This window comes from Poecilia latipinna, unplaced genomic scaffold, assembly GCF_001443285.1.
Source record: "Poecilia latipinna isolate Pla-1442-1.1 unplaced genomic scaffold, P_latipinna-1.0 Scaffold103, whole genome shotgun sequence".
Lineage (NCBI taxonomy): Eukaryota > Metazoa > Chordata > Actinopteri > Cyprinodontiformes > Poeciliidae > Poecilia > Poecilia latipinna.
Window position 1 is genome coordinate 948,832 of NW_015112719.1, and position 22,804 is coordinate 971,635.

The 22,804-nt window shown below is 39.3% G+C and overlaps 1 protein-coding gene across 5 annotated transcripts in view; it reads right to left on the bottom strand.

Annotated features, from left to right (window-relative positions):
- Positions 1-22,804, bottom strand: part of znf462 (zinc finger protein 462) — a 57,471-nt gene that overhangs the window by 27,433 nt on the left and 7,234 nt on the right. Inside the window, exon 1 of one of the 5 annotated variants that reach the window (XM_015027572.1) lies at positions 18,674-18,991. The exons of the other annotated variants lie outside the window; for them this stretch is intronic. The gene's annotated coding sequence lies outside the window, so the exon portion shown is untranslated. Of the gene's footprint in view, positions 1-18,673; positions 18,992-22,804 lie in introns of those variants that run through there. 5 annotated transcript variants of the gene reach the window in all.

Consider the following 22,804-nt stretch of genomic DNA (forward strand, 5'->3'; position numbering starts at 1 on the left):
ATATATATATATATATTTTTTTTTAGATGTGAAATTTTTTTAAAAGCAGTTTAAGAACGGTTTTCTTGCTAAAACGTTATATTTGACTTTTCACAACATAAGCCAATAGAAGCAAGTATCAAAAAATAATGAAGTATCTTGAAATCTCTGAAATGTTTAGATGCATCAGTAAACTCTAGTAGTCTAACAGGAGTTTGTAGAGGGGACGATTCAGCAGATGCTGCAGGTTAAATTTTTTTTTCAGCGTAGCATTATTCCAAGAACAATGCAGGGACTGAGGAGGGATTATGGGTTGATTTGTCCCATTTTTTTTTTTCTTTTTTTACCTTGGGATAAGCAACAGCTGGAGAGCAGCTCCAGAGCTCAGTATTTAGAGCAGAATATTCCATCTGATTGCATTAACTGCTCTGAAGATTGAATGAATCAACTAAGAAATGAAGTCTTTACATTTTTGGGGTTAAGGGGATCTGTTATTCCGACATGTATTGGAAAAATGGAAGCTAGCGGTTTTACGTTCTTGCGACATTTTATGGGTTGATCGACAATCTGGCAAAAGAAGAGAGCCAGACTGTAATCCAGGTGAAAAATATTTCCTTTGTTTGTATTTTAGCCAGGGCATCACATTGTAGAGAGGCAGAATGTGACCAGACACCTCTGGGTTGGGTTGTTTAAAATCCACAGCTGCATGCTTGGTGATGAGCTGTACAGTATGTGGTGGAGAGGTTTCCCTGTTAGCAGTGGCTTAAGAGGCAAATGTTATGTTGAACCTTGCAGTACAGTTGCAATTTAACACTAAAACAAGAAATATGTCTAAGGGTAGATCCCTGACAATTCTGCAAGATAACCTCTTCTGGGGAGAAAAGGGGGTTAGTTAAGCATCATTTTGTGGATTGTCTTAATTTTTACTAAAATCTAATACTTTTTTTATTCAATAAACTTAAATAAAATGTATTATTAAATTGGTCTGCATTGACCGACAAAAATAAAGAGGGACTGACTGTTTCAACACATTAATCAACTTAAACTGCAAAATTTGAAACTGATCAAGAGACACTAGCCAAGGGCAAAATGTTCTCACACGAAACTATCACAAAATTACAAAACTTGACAGCTCTGCCACTTCCTTTAGAACATACGAAGATGGCAGTGAACCTGCATAGATCTATAACAGACACATCATGCCATTTTTAGAACTAAAACTCTCGCAGGATACAAACAACCACCACTTATGCCATTTCTATAGGTCAGGATGTAGCGTTTATAGCCTCGGCCAACAGTGTCTACCTTCTGATGTTCTAAAAGCGGAGGATGCCCTACTTTGACTCAAGAAACCCAAACCTAGAAGAAACTTTAAAAGAAGCACAAAAAGTAGCACAACAGAGTGAACACATGAAAAGCTGTATACAAACACACTGAACACAGTGTGAGAAAGATTCTTGAAACCACTTTCCGTCTCTCTGTTTATACTAAAAATGGGGATGGCAAGTGTATGTTTATTATGGGAAGACATTTTAATTTAGCATATTTTGCTATGCAAGTCTGTATTCTTCAAAGTTTAAAAAAAAAAGCATATGCATGCTTCAAACTAAAACATTTTCAAAGATTTAAAAAGCCATGTTTCTAAGAATTGTCTCCATGCAGCAAGAGCACATTTGATCATTCCATTAGTCAAAGACCAAACTCTTTGCATGCATTCAAAGAAGATTAAGTGCTCAAAATGTGAATGTCACTCTTTGGTCATTTATTGCTGTCAATGACAAGAGTCAACATGGTGATTCATGTACAGAACATGAATTCAGGACTAATTTAAGCCCTGCTGTTTTCTTTGGTCATCACTCCAACACATAGAGCAAACTTTAGATGACCTTTGTGTTGTAATAACTACTTTTTTTTTTTAAAGTACAACTTTAAATTACGGGAGCAGGTAATTTTTTCCAAAAAGGGAAGAGTCCTTTAAGAGTGCAGACAATTTTTAGACATTTTGTTGACAGTTTCTTAAGGATTACTTGGATCTACTGAGATTGCCGAGCATGAAGATTAGCATGTATACCACAAATCTCCTTAAGAAAATCCAACACTTTTCTTCCTCTAATTATTATTTTTGTTTATTTTTATACAAGTCACATTAGTTAAAAACTCCTTCACCACAAAAATGTTCGACATTGACTAGTGTCTTTCAAACTGAGTAAATTGTATTGTTTGATGGCGAGTTTAAGGCTTTCATACCTGGCAATTTGTTGAGATAAAATAAAATATCTGAAGAGGTGGGTGTGTGAAAAAGTCTATCTCTGCAATATGTGATCTAATTAAAAAAAACAACCAACTCTGCAGTGGAGAACAAAGTCTGCCTAATTGCATCAAGCTGCCAAAAATACTTTTATGAAAAAGAATCTACAAGAGGAACAAGTATGTGGTTCTTGCTGAGAGATTGACAGGATCACAAAAATGCTAACCTCTAGTCACCTCCACTGGAATTGGCAACACTGTTAAAGATAATGCAAAAACCCGTAAAAAATTCCCTATTCCTTTGAGTATGAATGTGACCCGAATTGAAGGCACATGGCTCAGTTGCTCTTCAAAATGGGAAAGACAATAGAACTGGCAATTAAAGTAAGGTGAACGGTCACTGTTCAAGAACTTCGGTAAATAGTGGCAACAATTTATTTAAATCTTTTGTACAGATCCTAAACAGAGGTGTAACTATTAGTGAATGGCGCTATAACTGAGACAGTAAAAAACGGGGGTGAGTAATTATAAGAAGGGTTCAGCTGCCAATGTAGGGATTTTATTGCTTCTGGAGAAGAGTATAAACAACTCTTGACGTACCAATACTGTTAAAATTTAAATAGAGGATTTCTCTTTAAAAAAAAAAAATATATATATATATATATATATATATATATATACATACACACGTTTACCAGCTACATTGTCTTATTATTTGGAAGATGTCTGGAATTTCCTCTCAAAAACAAAGTTGTTGGTTGAAAAGCAAGTCTCAATCTGCCCTGAGCTACTTTGGGCTTCGTTGCACAATGATCTAGAGCGGAACATTATTAGTTGTAGTTAATTTGCAAAAGAGAAATGTTTAATCTGATCTAACCAGAGAAACTAATCCTCCCATTCTACCTCCCAAACCCTGAAGACCGGCCAGTGGAGAACTGCAAGTGAACCAGCCCAACTGCCTGCATGTCCCTGAGCAACCAGTGGATCCATTGTTGTCCAGGGGTCAGGTTACAGCCTCATCACATGTCCACACCCCACTCCTGGCAGTTTGCTCCTGTTCTGAACAAAGTTGGCTCCCAACACAAGGTTCCTTGACATGGATATCAAGAGAAGCCTTTCAGGAAGGAGGAGAGAAGAATACAGCCATGAAGTGGGGAAGAAAGCCCTCCTTCTCAACCCACCATCTGCCTTACAGTTGGCTGTGTCTTTTCAGCCAGTAAGTCTCTGCGCCACACCGAGCTAATGGGAGATTGCGCAACTCCTTTCATCTAGTCAGCTGGGGCCCCAGCAGACTGCGCCTGAGCTGCTCAGATCCTCCTCTGAGCTGAGCTTCAAGGGCAGCCATTTTAGGAGCAGGCTATGTGTGCTTAGGTGTTCACAACATGGACCCGCAGATCTGATCCTCTTCCTGAAAGGCAGGCAGCCTGTCACTGGAGAGCTGCTGACAGAAATCTATCTGCCAGATGTACGGCGGTGTACCCGAGCCGTCTGCCCACACAGCTCAGCAGAAAACATCTCCCACTCTCGCCAGGCTTGCTCTGCTTTAGTCCTTTCATTTCTTGGGAACATTATCTCACACATCAGGAGATTTTCGAAGAAATGCTTGATTTCCCTTCTCCGAGGGAAGGGAAGAATAGGTCAGAGCAGGCAGCATGCACCAAGAAAAGGAAAAAAAAAAACATAAATGGAGAGAGCTGCTGCTTTTTGTAGAAGCTGCCAACTAGCCTCCACGAGGGGGTCTAGAAATGTGAGGCATGTCTGAACTTTTTCTGCAAACCCGAGGAGAAGTAGGAGCAAAAAAAAAACAAAAAAGAAGGGGGAGAAGATATGGAGGAAAAGCAGGGAGGGAGCATGACGGAGCCACCTGGTAGACCTTCACAAGACAAAGCCAGTGGACTGGGCTCCCCAGATTCCAAAGTCTACTGACGTTTGTTAATCACCAACCGGTCTCTCTGCATCAGCAAGCTCTGCCAGCAGTCACACCCTCTACTCAAACTGGCTGACAGCAGCTGCTCGGTCTGAAAGAGGGCCTTTGAATAAGCCAGCATTAAGCTGATTAGTAGTACAGAGGTTTTGTCCTTAACTGTGGGTTAGAGCTACCACCTCATACCCTCCTGGGAGAGAGGAGCCCACAGACACGTTACATTATTATACGTCGGGGCATTCTGGCTGCAGATGAATCATCTGGCAAACAAGACAGGATGTGCGTCTTGTCAACCTGTGCTGCCTCAATAATTAATGACCAGCTGATTGAAAATGACAGCCTGGGTTTAAAAAAAAAAAAAAAAAAAAAACACCAGCTAAACCAGCAGATAGCAAGAATCAATTTCTGCAGAGATGAGATGACAACATCAGTGAGGAATCAATACTTTTTTAGTTCAAAGGAAGTTATTAAAGAAACTAAGCGAAAGAAGAAGATGGCCACACAACACTTCAAATTCAGATGGCGTTAGTTTATTCCGCGTTCAGATTTACCCAGAAGACCTCGGAGAAAGCTCCCATTGTGTCTGTAGAGGAGCAAGTTGGCTTTGTGCACAAAGAGGAGAAACTGGAGAGCAAAACTGCTGCACTGATCACGATGGCTAAAAGGAGGGCTCACCGAAGCAGATCTGATGCAGTGCTTATTCTGCACACACCACGAGCAGGTAGGATAATGACTTAAAGGACTAAAGCATAAAATTACCAAAGCTTTGAAACATGACCTCCATACTTTCAACGAAAAGCAGCCTCAAGCAGAAAAACCTGGGAGATCATCGTCCAGCATTTCTGAACAGATACATATGAGCTTCCTGAAACAAAGACGAGAGTCGAGTCAAATCGTCTACTTCAAATTGATGTTTTAAAACTGAGGAAATTTGGGCTTTAACTGACCAAGTATCAGTGAAACATTGTCAAACTTCTGTTTACAATGCATTCCTACTCCTTGGCCCTCACCATTCAACAACACAACCACAAACTTAAATATAACTTAATGAGATTTTATCTGACAGACAAACACAAGGTCAAAAAGTCTTTGGGGGCATGTCTCAACCAGCTTTTCCAAACTAGAGACTGACATTTTGTTCATTTGTCCCAGAATATCTAAGAGCGTTCATTTTCTATTCTTTCTACAAACTCTCAGTTGGATTTAGGTGTACTTTGACTGGGCACTTCTAGCACATAAACATGGTGAATCTCAACCACCCACACTCTTAAATCTTTTGCAGGCCAACATGTTTTCCTCCAGGACTGCCTTGTTTTTAAATCCATTCATTTTCTTAACAGCTTAGCCTTGTTTCTGCTAAAGAAAACGATCCCCACAACATGATGCTTCCATCACCAAGCTTCACTGCGTGGATGATGCGTTCAGACTGAAATGAAGTGTTAACTTGTAAACCTTCCACTCCTCGTCTCTTGATGGACTCTTTGATCCTAATGCGATCTCTAACACACTCCTTGTCAGTTTGGGTTGTTGGCTAATTATTTTTAGGTTAGCACAGCACAATGTACTCTACTTTTTTTTTTTTTCCAGAGAGGAGTGTTCCTCCTATTAATGTGTCAACAACTTTAGTCCTTGGCCTTCTCGATGCTGTTTGTTCACCGATGTTCACTAACAAACCTCTGAAGCCTTCAGAGAACAGCTGGATGCATGCGGATTAAACTACACATCGATGGAGTCATTTCTAATTAGGATATTCTGAAGGAAGCTATATTTTATTAGAGGGGTTCAGACCAAGAGGGGAGGCTAAACATGTTGAAGGTGTATGAATAGAATTTTGATCATTATTTAATATTTACTGGCCAATAATCAAGCAAAGCTAATACCCACCAGTAATATATGCTGAACATCACTCAGACTATCAGTCTAATAGGACATCCTGGCATCAGCTTCTGACAAAGGTGCACCTCAAAAAAAATAAAAAAAAAATCAAACAACAGACCGCATGATCCGACTCTGATGAAAAGTGTGAGATTTTGCAGGTGAGGGTTTGAAGCTCTCCGCTGTGATTATTTTATCATAAATGCATCGCAGCCACCAGAGACGAGGAGTCTGTCGTACAACCCTACAAGACAAACAGGTTCACGACCGTCAGCTCCTGCGTGTTGGCACACCGACTCTCTGTGTAAATAACAACTATTCAGCTCCTGAGATAGGGAGGTTTGCACAGCCGTGCCAAAGACGGTGGTCCTATGTTTTCACAGTAACCCCTGCCACAGCATTCCCGCCAGCCCCTCATAGTAATCACCTTACTCGTAGATAAACCATCACATTTTGTTCCAAAACATGTCAGGTTAAGGTACTCGGAGCATATGATATGGAGAGCAAGGTTCACAGTGATCTTAGAAATATTTATGCATGAATGAAATTTAAAAAGATGGCAGAAGTTGGAATATCATGACATAATATTAGCATATGAATGCAAATTTGGTAGAGAACAAAAGTCCAGGTGGGTGTGAATACACCTTTAAGAGAAGGTGCCTTACATCTAAGGGCACTTTTACCTGCTGAAATGTGACAAAGAACTACTGCGGATCAAAATTACTAGAGATTATTCCGTGCTGCTCATGAAAATGTAAAACTACGCTGTAGAGAAATGCCATGTCTCTTAAAGATATGTCAAGATGAACACTAACAGAGCAAACACGTTTGATTTTCACAAAATTAAACCTGTTAATTGAGAGCACACCTCAACTCCTAATTTGCACCTATTGTTTCAACAACATCACTTCCAGGTCCAAGATGATTTCGGGCCAATCTGCACATAGTCCCCGACTTTAAATGTCAGAAAATCAGGAGGGGTTCTTCAGAAGCTTGTGTTTTTTTTTAGAAGTAATTCATGATGGATTTGGAGCCATTTCTGATCCTTCTGTCTTGACTCTTTAAAGTTTTACTGTCTTGACTAACAGTATCCAGGTCGCACAGATATTTATCAGACTCTACCCTATGACTTATGTTTGTTGCACTTGAACAATGAATACTTTTGAAGACTTTTTAAACTGCATCTCTTTTTGAGAAGCACATTCGAAACTTTGTCAACCTAAGTTAAAAATTTATAGATTATCAAACGCTGAGTTGCACAGAAGAAGCTGCTGTTTTGATGAGCTTGTATGCAAGACTTTTTTTCTTCTGACTCATCCGTGAAAACCACGCGTCTGCTAGAGGTTGAACACAGTGAAAAAATTAAGAACATAGCAAGAATCGGCTAACGCTACCGGCAAGCTTCTCATGCCTTGATTTTTAAAGTCACATTTGACCTCCTTGATATAGTGATGCTTCAAAACCGCTAAAATTTTCCACCATACAATTCTTGAACTAGAAACACTTCAGTGAAACACCAGGCACCTGCTGTGTGCCATCAAGCAGCTGTATGTAGTGACAAAAGGAGGTCAAATTCACGTACAACTTTTCGCATAAAAAATAAACAGGATCATGTAAGGTAGTTATGAGTATCTTTTGGGGGGAATGGGAAAAAAAAACTATGGTTTGGATGCTAAAAGAAAGGCATAACTGATTTAAAATTAAAGTTTTGAAAGACATTTGTAAAAACCTTCAAGAGTTACCATGTCTGTCAATAAAATAAAACTACCAACACATCTTACCAAGCCAAGCATAAAATTAGCTAATATTGCCTTGTTAGCCTTCTGTAACTTTACAAAACGCAGAAGGGCTACTATTAATTTCATATTTACAGATCTTAGAGAATGACGTTAAACTAGAGTATTTTTCTTTAAAAAGGCTGTGTGTTCTTTGCTGGTTTTAGCTCAAATTACATCTTAAAATTGTAATATTACTTAAAGTTTTCCACTTTATTCTTTAAGTCATCAATGGCTCGCAAGGATTTCAAAATCAATCAGTATTGCACTAATAAGGATTTATTTAAAACACAGTTGCTAGCAACACTGACAAGCCCTGCTTTAAAACTACTATAAATAAATATTATGAATAGTATGTCATTGATCTTGCATTTTATGTGGCTACTTTCTCCACTCCACCTGCAAAGATTCCTGTTTCAATTTTAGTAATCTTTTAACTTCCCAATCTGTCATTTTAACTCAAATCTGTTCCTTTTTACTTGGAACATACTTCAAATGTATTTACAGAAAATACGATCCTGCCATTTCTAAAAAAAAAAAAAAAAAGAAAGAAATAATGCTAAATTATAAATTTCGTTTAGTTCTGAATTTCTGACTTTTTGCCTTGTTAAATGTAGAAAGACATCAAGTTGTAGTTTAATTGACAGTCTTGTATAATGATCCTAATAAAACCTGTCACTTGCACAGTATGAAGAACCTTTGCACACTTATTGTATGTGAAGGATCAATTCTTGGTGGTGAAATCAAGCATCTGCTGATGCAAGTGAGGGCCAAGTCAAGCCACAGCAAGAGGTATCTGTTTTGGCACCTTGGCTTTAATCATTCTCTTTCCCAGATACAACTGAGAGACTTTGAAAACAGCATTAAACTGACGTAAGGCCTCAATTTCAAAGTCAAAGTTTGTTTTCAAAGTTTGATTTTCTTCTGTAGGTCATTCTGAACCCGATCATTAGAGGATTTATAGAAATGGAGATTTCTGATCCTGTCTACATGTTAACCTTCTGTATAAAAATATGCTCACTGAATCACACAACCAGTGCTTAATAATGAAGTCTGACAGCTTGAAGTGGATGAGAAACATCATGGTGGATTTGGCGCTTCACTCTGTGAAATATTGTCATTTTGAAACAGTTAAACAAATTAACTTTGCTAAATATACGACATTCTTTAACATTTGGATGTTACATGTTATATAACATTTATTGTATAATATATATGTATATATATATATACATATGTTATACATAAAACATATGGATGTTATTGCATCAAAGGAGTTCAAGATCAGAAGAAGAGCCCAGAACAACACAACATGTTGTTGTTGGGACCATAGTCTTAAAGGTTACCATGAGTAACACCCTACATACACCGTCAAGGATTAAGTGTGAGCAAGGTCCCCCTGCTCAAGCCAGCACATGTCCAGGCCGGTCTGAAGTTTTCAAATGACCATCTGGATGATCCAGAGGAAGCATGGGAGAAGGTCATGAGGACAGACGAGACAAAAATATCTGGCCTCTGGTCATTGTAAACAGAGGTTTCTGAACCAAACACTGCACATTCAAATCTGTATCTAAATTCTATGCGTCAGCAGATCAAAAGTTTCAGAGAGCAGACTAAAAAAAAAAAAGATTTTGAAATGTCAAAAAGGGACTTAAGAGGGAGTAGCCACACTTGTCTTCTTGATTACTTTAAAAAAATCATTTAAAAATGATTGATGTGATTATTTCCGGCAAAGCTGGTGGAAATATTGTTCTGTGTAATAAAGATGGCTTATGAAAGGCACCCACAGTCTGGAACTTAAATACATTTTTGTAAACCCCAGTTGCCATCCATCACACAATTTAGAGAAACATGAATATGCAGGATGGTCCAAATGAGGTAACCTATTCTGCTGGTTAAGGTCATTTGTTAGACAGGTATTGAATCTGTAGCTCCGTCACAGTCATCTCTCCATAATGAGCCGTGGTTTGATCCCACTGCACAACATGAAGCTCAATAGTTCCAAGGAAAAGGCTCCCCGATCATGATGTTGCTTCTCCAAAAGAATATGCCTCTCATGCCAGTAAGTTTAGAAACCATCATGAATGACCACATTACTTATTTTTCATCTGAGAATAAAATGTTTTTCCACCTTTCCAGTTCCCTGATTTGTGCTCACTTGCAAAGTCCAAACAGGCAAATTTGGAACATAGGAAGAAATGTGGCCTTTGAAGATATATATATATAATTTTTTTTGTCATTTAAGTTTTTCTCTTGCAGATGCTGGCTTATGGTTACTGGCCTGAAGTGAAAGTCAGCAAGCGCCTCAATAAGCTCTAGCATCTTCCTGTATCCGCTTAGCTAGAGTAACGTTGCTCAATAAAAGAGCAGACTGGAAAAAAAAATCATAACAAATGTTACAAAGATGATTATTATAATAATTAATATACAATATTACTTTTGCTTTTCTGCTTTACACAAAAGTAATTAGACAACATTGTTATAGTGAGTTCTTATAAATGCTGTGTTATTTGCACTCATGTTTATCATACCATGAGAATCATGGTCAGTCCAAGCCTGGTCAGAACAAATTCTTCTAGTCAGGAACCAGTAAGTGGAAGGATCCATGAACCAAGGTATGACTGGAAACTTAGAGCCAGCAACGACACATTTTGAATTCAAATTAGAACTTACAATCTCGTATTCATCGGTACAAACCCGGCCTACAGCACCGTAGCAAAACCTGCTGCCGACATACTGGTGCCAGATACCACAGGGCACCTTCAGGTCTTGTGGACTTCGCGCCGTGGTGGATCGAAGCTGTTTTGGCAACAACCAAAGGACAGACAGTGTTGTTTGTGTGTGTATATGTGTGTGTGTGTGTGTGTGTGTGTGTGTGTGTGTGCGTGTGTTTTGGGGGAGATCAGACCCGTGTCTTCAAAGTATGTTATGGAGATTGTTTTCTCTCAAACAATCAGGCTGCGCCTGGCTGCTCCGACACCACCCCCACAAACCATTTCTCAGAAGACCCAAACAGCAAGTTATCTTTGTTCATCAACTCGGTTCAATACTTGAAACCACGTAGGATTCAGCCGACAAACATCCACTGGCTGAAAACAGACTTGGTCTGATGAAAAACCAAAACAAGTCAGACAAGGTGACTTCCACAGACGCGGCTTCCTTGAGTTACAGAGTCACCACAGACGTGACCAGAGGGTCAGGACAACTGAGTCACTCCTTCCACATGTGTGGGAAATATCAACACGCTCCTCCTATCGGAGCTCTGACAAGTTGAATAAACATTATGCACTCATAAAAGAATAAGTATTCTCTGTGATTAACATTTAATTACCATCCACAAATAAGTATAATGCGCATACAATATCAAAAAGAGATGATTGTTTGGCTGAAAATACAAACTATTTATTGCTTCCGTTTGGGATATGTGTGGATGTGACTGCGTGTCACAGCAATTACAGCAAACATAAATGCTGCTTTTGGAAATTATTCCCTGTTGTAACACACTTCTTTAGGATACCAGCCACATAAAGATGTGCAAGTTGCATAATTAAATAATTGCAGTAATAATATTTTCAAATGTATTGATTCTTATTGCCGTTTTCGTTGAACAAACAGTGTAGAAAATAGTAAAGCAAACAATTCCAACAATACCGACATTTTTGGGACATTTTAGCCATTAATTGTAATGTATCACATCGACAATAAATGTTATTCTTATCATGACAGGAAGTTTATCACGATAAATGATCAGCAATAAACGGCACGATAAATACATGACACATTTAGTTTGATCACAAAAACAAATTATTGTTTGGCTGTTTTTAAAATATTTCTTCAGACAGTCACTCAAAACTCCTATGAAGTATAAATAACTGCAATTAGATCTTTTAGACACATTTTTGTGTAAAATTCTTGAGAAAAGGGAAATTGTTTGATAGTTGTTTTTCACACTTTTTTTTTTTTTTTTTTTGAGAGATGGAGTAACAGTTACTAGGTGACCAGAAATATGACCGCTGCTGGTCTGCAACAGTCAGCTGTGTAAATAAACAACACTTTGCTGACAGCTCGTCACGTTTACTTTAAAGGTGGCGATGCATCAGCGCTGTGGTCAAAGCAGGTAGCTGCTTGAACACCCAAAACAACAAAATAAAGTTAAATAATTCAACATTGTTAACACTTTACTTGTTTCCACACATTTACAACATAATTAATTTTTTTATGGTGAGCAAACACAGGGAGCTGCAGGCCCTGAGACCACAGCAAAAGGGTAGCCAGGAAGTGTAATTAACATTTGGACTGTCAGCTAACATGCGCCCGTCTGCGCCTAAATTAACTGCTCTGCACACAACAATCAGTCAGCAGAGATTGTAGGCACAGACACACTCATACACACACACACACACACACACACACACACACATTCGCCCTCACAGACTGAGGTTACAGTTAAATTGCACAACTGGGTTTTTGGTGGATTATCTTTACCTGAAGATTTAAAAACAAAAGAAGTGATATTACAGAGCATCAGTCCTGGATGGGGTCTCCAATCTATTAGTAAATAAATACAACAAAAGAGTGTCTGTATAGCAAAAAGATCAGAGAGATACATATCCTTGCATAAATACGATTTGGCGATTAAAGTACTTAGTAGCTACATCAACATTTCTCCTATGATCGAAAGTAGGATTCATGTTTTGAAGTGGTCCAGCCTGAGTCATAACTTGAATGTTAAGAGAATAGGAGATTAGGGTGATGAATAGCATGGCGATAAGAAGGTCTTCTAACTTCAAAAAACTTGGAACTCACCACCCAAAATAAATCCTGAAAATAGTCCTTGAAAATATGCAATAAGCAGTTTAGCTGTCATAAGAAAAGTTGTATTACTGAAAAAAGTCCATTACTGAGAAGGATGTAGATAATTGTTGAAAGGACATTTTTAATAAATTGTACAAAAAAAAAAAAATAAATAAAAAATTCTCCAAAAAATTACCAATCCTTTCACATTGCTTTATATTTTGAGAGACGCTCGTCCCATTCCTTTCAGAAACCTTCCTTTCTGGTTGATTTAAAATCTGCCAGAGTGTGAGTAGTTTTGAGCTGAATTATTTTATACATACATAAATATTCAAATTTCAATCAAAAACCTTTTTTTTTCTTTATTAAGTCTCAATCTGAATATTTAGCATGCGAACAGTTGAGTTCAGAAACAGCAGTTTAAAAACCTTCAGGGGGTTTCTTCAGTATTTAGGTTGATTCAGAAGATTTATATCACTTCATAATCCTGGACTGACTGAATGTTGTTCAGATCCAGATCTGGACAGGCTGGGGGAAGGGACAGGGAAGAGTGCAAGACCATCTGTTGCAGGACTTCTTTTCTTCTTCCTGATGAAGATACGACAACCAATGCGTGGATTTGGAGTTAATATTCTGATGCAGAACTGATTGGGATTCAATAAGCAATTATTTTGTGATGGAGGATAATTCAACAGTTGAAGAAAATGCCTAATGAGTATTCATAAAAACACGTTTATGAAACTGGCTTGTAAAGTCTTGACTTTTTAGGTACTGACAAAATAATTAAATACTTTGCCAAACTATCCTACTTAACACAATATCTATAATCTATATAGATATCCTGTTTGTGAATCCCCGACAAGAATATCTGCCATATTACAACAGCATTACAGCTCTTGTGTGATAAAGACCAGATAGATGGATGCTGACCTCATTCCTCTCTGCCGGAACAGAGCTCTTTCCAAAAAAAAAAAACGATGTGATCACATGGTACGGCTCATTTGCAGAAGTCTGAATACAGAGAGATGAAACATCGATCCCACCTGCCCGATCAATGAGAGGGGGCACGTTTCAGAAGAGATGCGAGGAATCAATAATGCTCACTATGAACATTTTGTCATAACATTCATCAGACGGCTCCCAAATGAAATAAAAATGATAGGAAGGGTATGAAATTTCTAAACACCAAACTTAATTCCGTTAAATGGGGTCATTTTTGATTGGTAAAAAAAAAAAAAAAAGCATATTAGGAAGGATAATTAATAAGTTTAAGCAAAACTTTGTAAAACAGTAAATCGACTACGAATTTGAGGTCCTGACCAGAGCAGACCAACCAGCTCTGGAGAGTCCAAAGTGTCCTTACATCATGGCAGAGACAACAAAATTATCCAAAAATAAAAACCGGCCACCTCGAGCAATAATCTGGAGATAGACACTTCTCTCAAAGCTTATGGCATTCCAGAAAGTAGGTCAACCTCTGCCCAACATAGAGCATTTGACTAGAGACAGTCATCAATTACTTCCACATCAAAAACGCAGGTCCATCATGAAGCAAAACCACACCATTTGTGAAATCAGATCTGGCGCACGCTTCCTCCTATGAGTCAAAAGTGCAGCTCGACTAATGAAATCCATCTTTGCTCAATTCAGAGAACCAACAGATTTTTTTTTCAACTTTCCTCTTTTTTTTTTTTTTTTTTTTTTTTTGATGCAGCAATTAATTTAATAGAACCAGTCGGTTTTTGTTGCTATGAAATTGTTTTGCATTGAGGTGTTACTTTGTTAACTTTGTGGATATGTTTCGGCATAATTAAACAAAGTTAGTCACTTAAAATAGACATGCTATTAACATTTTCCAAAAGAGTCACACAATTACAATTAAAAGAATAGAATAGCTTTCAAATATACCAAGATTGCCTGCGTAGGTTACAAATTAGGACAGAATTGTAAATGTCAATTAAGCTCCATCAATTTGTATTGGAAGCTTTAAAAACTTGTTTGACCCGCCACAAAAAAATGCATAATTTCCACTACTTTATTAAAATACTGCCCAAAACAACCCAAAACTTAAGTCTTAAGCATATTTTAAAAATAGTAAAGTAGCAGGAGGTCAAAGGTCAAGTCGTTTTCCAAAAATCTGACCATCACGCTACTTAGCTAATTTTGAGAATTGGTCAATTCAGGTTGAATTTGAAAATAACGTCATAAATGAAGGCGCTCATAAAATATAACTTATCAAATATAGCACAAAATGCAGCATTCACCATCACTAAAGGGACATCAGCTTGTTCCTTGGTTGGAAAGTTTGTGCTCCCATGCCAAGTCAGTTGATTTTTGGTATTTAAGATGCTGGAAAACAAAACTATTCAGCTGATTTAAAAAGAGGTTCCACTCCTCCCGAGATAAATACACTATGGACTTAAGTTGTTGTTATTATTTGTAGGAACAATTATGTGCTCTTTCAAATATTACAAATTCATCAAATATTACAACAGACAGCTGCATCTGTGGAATCTCAAGCAGCTCCTAAACTCTCACAATCTAGGTGCAGGACATTACCATCAAGCCACAACTTTTTCTTGGCCTTCTCGTTTTGATTCTCTATACAAACGTCAGGAACTTTAATCTCTTCCAACTTAGCAGCTGCGCTCGCCATGTCCCAGTGCTCCACATTTACAAATTAAGATATACCTTGATTTCATCAGGCCACACGTTCTGCTTTCTAGCTTGGGAATTAGCCAGATGCTTGGAGAAATTAACATTAAAATAGACCTCATGGCCAGAAAACCTCTTTTATGTTGTTGCCTTGAGGAAAGATCAGAAGTATGCAGAACACATAAAACTCAAGCTAAGTGCAAGCTGCAGACAGATTCAACCATACAGACCTTCAGTTATTTTTAGCATTGCTGTGGGCCTCTTGGTAGTTTTTTTTTTTTTTTTCCCTTCTTCTTCAAAGCTTCCGCTTAATAGGACCATCCATCATAGAGAGATGACCTCAAGTAGACATGGCCTTCGTTCTGTCATTCTGTTCCTTTGTCACCATGTTTGTGGAATACTTACGGGGCTCTGATTGATTTTTCCAAATTTTTCAAAATGTGTTATTTTGCTCTCTCCTATCCAAGCTCACTTTGTGTATTTATAGTGACATCAAGTTCTTTTGACAAGGTTCTAGTGAATTTTCAGAAGATCTGCTCTACAGACTCCAGTCCGCCTTAGAGGAGCCATAAATACATGTGCAGGGCCTTTCAGACACTGCAGTCCAGCAAGATTTGCTGATCTGTCTCCTGCATGACCTTCACTTGTGTCACATTCAGAGCAAGTAAGAGAGAGAAGCAGCTCATGTTAGCAGGATAGGGGTCACTTACTTAAATATTTCGGCTAGAGACGAGAGAAGTTCTTATCTGCACAGTTTGCAGCTTTATTAACACTTTTAAAAGAACCAGTGCAGACAAAAAATAAATAAAAAAAACTCGCTGTCGGTTCAGTTAATGCATAACAGCCTGAACACATGCCACCTCCGTAATGGAGGACAACTAGCAGAGCCATTTTGATCTTTGAACCTCAAAGCATCCGGCTGACTGAGGGCTCCAAGCCAGTCCTGAGATCAAAAACAGAAGGAAGGTGGAAGGGAGGAGGGAGAAAGCTGTGCCTCAAACATGGATTCCTGGTTGGAGTCATACGGCCATCATCCCAGAAACATCTGGATCATCTATACTGCAGTCAAAGAGTTCTTGCGTTCGGGGCTCCTACACGATTTCCATTTGAAACTTCAATTCCCCCCCCCATGTTTTAGATAATAGTATGTAAGAAAAAAAATATCTTAAAAAGGATTGTATGGTAGTCAAGTTTTATTTGTTTGGCAAATCATGACGACAGCTTAAATTGGCTGCTGATATGGCAGTTTTGTAAAGGGCTGTTTCACTGCTTTTTCGGGGATATCTGAATTGACCGGTTTCACAGTCTGTAACACCTAAGCTAACTCCGTTATCCTACATCCATTAATCTTAAACAAGGATTTAAAAATTGCTACTGGTGGTAGCTTTTTTTGTGTCTGTGTGTGTGTTAATGGGGGCATTTTTACTGAAAGGAAAACATCATCTGGTACTAAATGTCCTCACTGAAAGGAGTTTATGAAATGATTAGAGTCCTTCAAAAGATTAAACCTCTGACAAAACCAAAGCTGTGACAGTCGTAGTCAGTCTAGTGACAAATGTTTCAATTATCAAATTATTCATATTAAATAGGATGGAAGCTTTGCAGTATTGGTCCATAAGCTGCGTCACAGAGACCATTCCCTATTAGCTGCAACCCAAAAAACCAAAGTGATCAATTGTTCAAACACATTGGCCAGTAGGATAAGTCAGTTATTTTACTCACTGACCAGGCTAACAACGATTAGCAGCAGCAGCCAACAGCAATGCATGTCTCTGCATTTTATACTCGAAAAAAAAAAAAAAAGAATAAAGTTGTACTACATGTTAAAAAAAGACTCAGCGAGAAACAAATTACTAGAAATGCAAATAAATTGTTCATTAATGCGGATATTAAAGTCGTAAACACACGGCTGCCATATTAGATTTTTGAGGATGAGGATGGGGGTAGAGGGTGGCCTCCACCTCTCCCATATGGAATTTCTGCTTAATGTGAATTTTTTTTTTTACTTCTCCCTAACTTTAAACTTGGGACATTTTCACCTCTGAACAAAAATAGACTGCACATCTAAACTGCTAAGAGTTTATTCACGTCTATAGTTAGAACGGCAGCATATGGAAGAAGACCAGGTCCTGCAGGTGAGCTATTTAAAGATGTCTTATGTGGTTTAATTAGTGTAACAATAGTGTTTAGCGTAATAAAAGAAACAAAAAAAAAAACAGCACAACTGCCCTACAGATGCTTTACAACACAGTTGCCTTACAACCCACTTTGTTATTGTGGTAGTTTTATTGTTAAAAATAGCAGGTGTTTTGCAAACCAGACCCAGTTTTAAGAACCGCAGGTTCTGTTTAATCCAGGATTTATGTTGTAAAGCTGTGAAATGACTTATTCTTTTAATGACTGTTCCTTCATTTTTAGGCTCTCAGTCAATAAAGTTAAAAGGTTAAAAACCAGATTTGATGATGCAATTTAAAGATAAATGCAACAACATTTTTTAAAGAAATCTTTACCTTTTAGACGTGTTAGTGAATAAAGGATAGAAACCAAAACTTTGTCCCATACTTAATTTCCTTCTCCTGCACCAATTGTGACATTAAAAATGCTAAAAGCACACCATGTATTGAGGTTCACCAGATAAGACACACGTTGTGTGTTGAGCTCTTTATCTGTGGCAGATGGTTACCTGGCATCGCACATGCAGTGAGATCAGTGAACTTGCTCTTTTTTTTCTGTCCTTCAATTACAACACAAGACATTTTCTCTTCCCAATATTTCCAGCTCTCTTTTTCCACATTTCTGTCAAAAGCTGCACTGGGGGAAAGAAGAAAAAAAAAAGAGAGAGAGAGGGAGAAAGAAGCCGGCCATCATGGAACAAGTAACCTTGCTCCAAGGGTAGCCTTTGTGCTCAGCAAAGGGCTCTGAATGTTCTTTCTGAAAAGAGCGACGACTGCAGCACAGAGCACTTGGTGACAATGTTTGGCCTCTTTTTGCTTAGACGATAATGACCGGGCAGACTACGAAGAAGCAGGCATTTAAGGGCCATCTTCTGCGCTGTCTTCAGGTTGTCATGGTGAAGACTATCAAGGAAAATACAGTCAGAACACAATCTTTTACATCTGCTTTCAGATGCGATTCTCAGAGATATTTACGTGACCTTCAGGGCCGACATGTTCAGAAAACATCAAGCTGGAAAATCCCAGACTTAGAGCCTCCCGGGTGTGAAGGTTAGGTAACAAAGACCCTGATGCACCCCTTTATTTTTTTTGGTACGACACCAAAAGTAAAAATAAATAACATAGATTGAACCTTTTCAATTGCACCAAGTGAAAATAGCTCCCAACACAAATCAAGACTAAATGAGGAAGCAAGTCTACTGAGCAGTAACCTGAAAGTCTTCTGCTCAGCCTTCTCTTAGCATAGTCACCTCACTTGGCTGCTCTCGCGTCTCTCCCTCTCGAGGCTGACAGAATTATCTTCTGCATCAGAGCCGAGGCTGGGCCAACGCTCCACACAGAGGACTCCATTTCGCACAGCCAGACCCTGCAGCGGCCGAGGAGACGCAGCCAATCGCGCCGGAGTATTAGTGGCACGGCCGGTCAGCCATTTTGTGCTCCTCAAGGTCTTTGACCGTCCTGCTCGAGCCGAGTGGAGGAGCTGCTTGGCTCTGCTATCCTGTTACACAGATGGAAGTGTTTAGCTTTAAGAGCGCAGACCTGAGCAAGCAGCTTCCCCTCCTGCCGGTTCCTTCTGCAGGCTGTCATGACCGAGACGCAGAAAGCAGAAGTGAGATGTGTGGTTTTGATCTCAGCAAACCATGAGAGAAGCTGAAGACAGCATCCAAAGTCTGGTTAGCTTGCTTCTAAAAAACCTACAGCGATCCTGCCATTGAAAAAAAGCATTAAGATGATGCATGGAAGCTTGTGTAAATAAGATGTTGGCGTTACCAAATAAAATCAGAAAGAGGGGGGAGAGAAAAGAAAAAAGAAAGCATTTATAGTATGAGAGATGGATCTCAGGGCAAAACCTTTGCAACATCATTAAATATTCCAAAAATGATTAAGTGCACAATTTAATTAATAGCTCCAGGCATGATTATTTTTACTATTTTGCAATGGAAGGTAGGCAGATATTTTTAGTTTTCTCAAGAGCTTTCTTAACTTAAGGTTTTTAAAAAAAAATAATTCTGAGAAATTAAAACTTCATACACAAGTAGGCTAAAGGGTAAAAAAAAAAAAAAAAAACCAACAAGCAAGTCCAACCAGACCATATCCACTGTCGGAAGGGAGAGCTGAGTCAGAGCTCCTGAAATTGAAGCTCATCAGCTCGAGCATGGGCTAAACAAACACAACCAAGGAGACAAGGACAGACCTTACAGAGAAACCAGGAAGTGCTTTTCCACAAGGACAATTAGTCCAGGAAACCTTACATTCCTCGCAGCCTTGGAAAGCAGCTTCTCCAAGGAAACGGCTTCCTCACACAAATCAATCTGCTGCCATAAGCCTCTGCGTCGTTTCAGAAATAAACTCCACCGACTGCGTACGAAATGCCACCATGATGCAGCATCTCGCAAAAGTATTAATAACCCCTGAACTACTTGACATTTTTTTCACCCTCAAATTTCGGTGTGTATATTTGAGATACACCACATTTAAGTAAAGCAAAAAGAGTGAAGTGCTAGGAAAATGTGTGCACGTATTCAACCCTTTTAATCTGATCCCCACGAACGAAATCCTCTGCAGCCAATCAGCTTCTGAAGTCTAACTAACTTTTAAACAGAGTCCACCTGTGTGTAACTTCATCTCAGTTTAAATACAGCTGTTCTCTGAAGACCTCAGAGGCTGGATAGAAAACATCAGTGAACAAAAAGCATTATGAAGACTGAAGAACACAGCAGATGGGTTGGTCAGGAATATAGCTGAGAAGTCGTTTAAAAATTATGAGTTAGGATCATCTCACAGAGCGCGGTTTGATCAGTCATCTAAAAATGTTAACAGCATGGCACGACAGCAAAAAACCTACCAAGAGGTGACTGACAATTGGAGAAGAAACGTCAAGACCCCCATTAATAACTCCACAGGAGCTATGGGAGGTCACATCTCAGGAGGGAGAATCCACTGGCAATATTTTGTCCCACCAATCTGCATTTAACCGACCTTGCCTTCATGGAAGAGCAGCAAGAAGAAAGTCATTATTGAAAGAGACCGATGAGAAGTATTCAGATGACTCAGCACTTATCTAGAAGAAGGCGCTCTGGTCAAAGGAAACAACATTTCTATTTCCTTGCCTACTTGCAGACTCCAACTCTAAATGTACTGTACAACTCTCGCTATGAAACACGGTGTTGGAAGCTTCATTGTGTGCGAATGATTTTCTTCAGCAGACACAAGGATGTTCCGATTTGATATGAAGACGGATCAAGGTAAATCTGGATCGACACATGTAAAAATTGAAGCTCTCGATCCAATCTGACAGAGCTTGAGCTGTTTTGCGATAATCAAGGAGTGATCATTTCAGTACCGCGAAAGTCTTGCAGGTATAAGTGTAACAAAAAGGTTTCATGAAGCACTCACCAAGGAGGCTTAGGGCTAAAGTTCAAGGGGTATGAATACTTGTGCAAAGAACCTTTCATTATCTCAAAGGTTCCAAACATTAAGCCCATTTTTTTTTCCAAATACGTCTCTACTGACTTAAAGTAAAAGGCATGTCCAACTCTGCATTTCTTCCCCAGAAACAGATCACCAGGGGAAAAAAAAGAAGCTGCAGGATGCACTGAAAGGTTTCTTGTGAGTTGCACTCAGTGGACAACTGCCAGAAAACACTGCAATGCTGACTTCCTTGTAAGCCTGACATGGCAGTTACTTCAGTTACAGGAGGTGGGTGAGGTTACAAGCTCATCAGGACGGAGCATTTCAGAGTAACCACCCAGAGGACAAGGGAAGCAGTTAAACTCCCCCACAAAAAAAAAAAAAAAAAATTACCAAATAGCTCAAACTAAAAACTCAGAGCAGATTACAATCAGAATGCAGTAAAAGCATTCAAAGTTTATTGAAGATGAGAGGAGGTGAGCTTGTTCTTCTGCTTCTCTAGCTCCACCAAACTGACCTCTTGAGGCAACTCAACAAGTTTGAAGGGAAAGACGAGAGACGCATCAATATTAACTTACCACAGGGACCTCCTTTCCGAGTTTCTAAATATTTAATCGTGGATGGACAGCTCTGTTGTCTCAGAGGCTGAGCCAGTGTGGATCTCTCTCTACAAGACCAGTCCTGTTCCTGCTCAATGAAGGCCTTGTCCAGAGGCACCACACTGCCTAAGGAACGGGCGTCTCCAAAGAAGCCTGAGGGTTTTTTTTTTCCCTCTTTCCTCCCTCCACCACAGGCAGCTTGAGGCTGACAGAGTAGGTTTACTGTGTCCTACTGCAGAAGGACATTAAATCATGATGAATTTGGAAACTGTAGGACTCCTCGTTCATCTCACAAGACACGCCGTCACATCTGCACAGTCATTTCAGATCAGCATTTCCAAAAAAATAAAATAAAATCCACTCCTTAGGTACATACATGTTGAGGAAACAACCTCCCTGAGATACAAACACCTTTTTTTTTTCTTCCAGGAGGGGAAGCTTAGTGAAACTGTGATCTTCAGATGGAAAGCAAAGAGGAGGAACCAGTTCTGCAGCAGTGTAACGTGGCAACTGACAACAGAAACTGGAATGACACCTCTACTTAGCCACTTCCTTGTTCCACCTAAAACCCAGACATGATGGTGCACTTAGGTCTTTTAAGCAGGCCAAAAGTTACACAGCAGAAAGATCACACTGCAAATCATATCGCAGCTTGGACACAGTCTCAAATGAGTTGAGGCTCCACAACAACGCAGGAGACAAAAGAGGAACAAAATTTGCCTGTGCAGTGTTTATCTGGACAGCGCTTTGGTTGGTATAGTGGAACAGCGAGCAGGGCCGGGCCGCATCTCATGTGCCATGTAGCACGTCAAGAAAGCGCTCACTGGAGCATTTCAGTTTGCTTTTGTGCGTCTCTCCTGGCCTCCTTCGTTGCCCCAGGTAGAGAAGAATGGAGGAGTGCATCATGCGGTGTGAGTAAGTGAATGAGTGAGGTCAGGACAACGGGGAGGAGGAGGGGACACGTTGTGTACGTGTGAGAAAGAGAGGAGGAGGTAAAGAGCAGAAAGACAGAAACAGGGGTGACTGATGAGCTTCACGACCACTTCCTTCCAGCATTCAAACCACCTCAGAGGTCTCTGGGGCTGTTTGATCCTCCACTTTACCAGTTAAAAATTATTTTCACTACACCTCACAAACGCAACGGCTTTAGCCATTTTTTGGCCTCTGCTTCGTCACCTCAGTGCTGAATTTTGGTGTGAATTTATATTGAGACAATCGAGCTACTAAAACAGATCGCAGATTTGGACAATCGTTTATAAATGTTAGTTGTGAGTCGCTGTGAAGAGGCACTCAACTCCGTCACTTCAGGTAAATGGCTCCTGCAAGGTCTTTAAGTGATATACAAAAGGTCATGAATTGAATAGGGAGCCC